This window comes from Salvelinus fontinalis, chromosome 13, assembly GCF_029448725.1.
Source record: "Salvelinus fontinalis isolate EN_2023a chromosome 13, ASM2944872v1, whole genome shotgun sequence".
Classification (NCBI taxonomy): domain Eukaryota; kingdom Metazoa; phylum Chordata; class Actinopteri; order Salmoniformes; family Salmonidae; genus Salvelinus; species Salvelinus fontinalis.
Window position 1 is genome coordinate 471,067 of NC_074677.1, and position 439 is coordinate 471,505.

Here is a 439-nt window from a genome sequence, read left to right on the forward strand (position 1 = left end):
AGTTGGAGAATTCTTGGATTTCCTTCTTCCTGTTTGGGTTTTTACTTCGACCAGTGTTTTGCATGTCTCTACGAGGAAGAACTAAGACCAGATAACTGACAGGGATGCCTTTCATCCTTCCACTGTGACATCACCACGTTATGAGGTCAAAAAGCAGGAAGTGCTGTATAATGTAGCTGAATAACACCCACCTGTCTCAGAGGGGACAGAGCCACTCAGAGGGAGAGCTGACCACAATATCAAGAAACAACATCGACTACAACAAACATCAGGTATGAGGATTTCTTTCATAACTCTACGTGTCTACTTTGTAAAGTACAATACAGTTAGTAAACATTAATGTGTATTGTTGTTTAGTAAACATTAATGTGTTGTTATTTAGTAAACATTAATGTGTATTGTTATTTAGTAAACATGAATGTGTATTGTTATTTAGTAA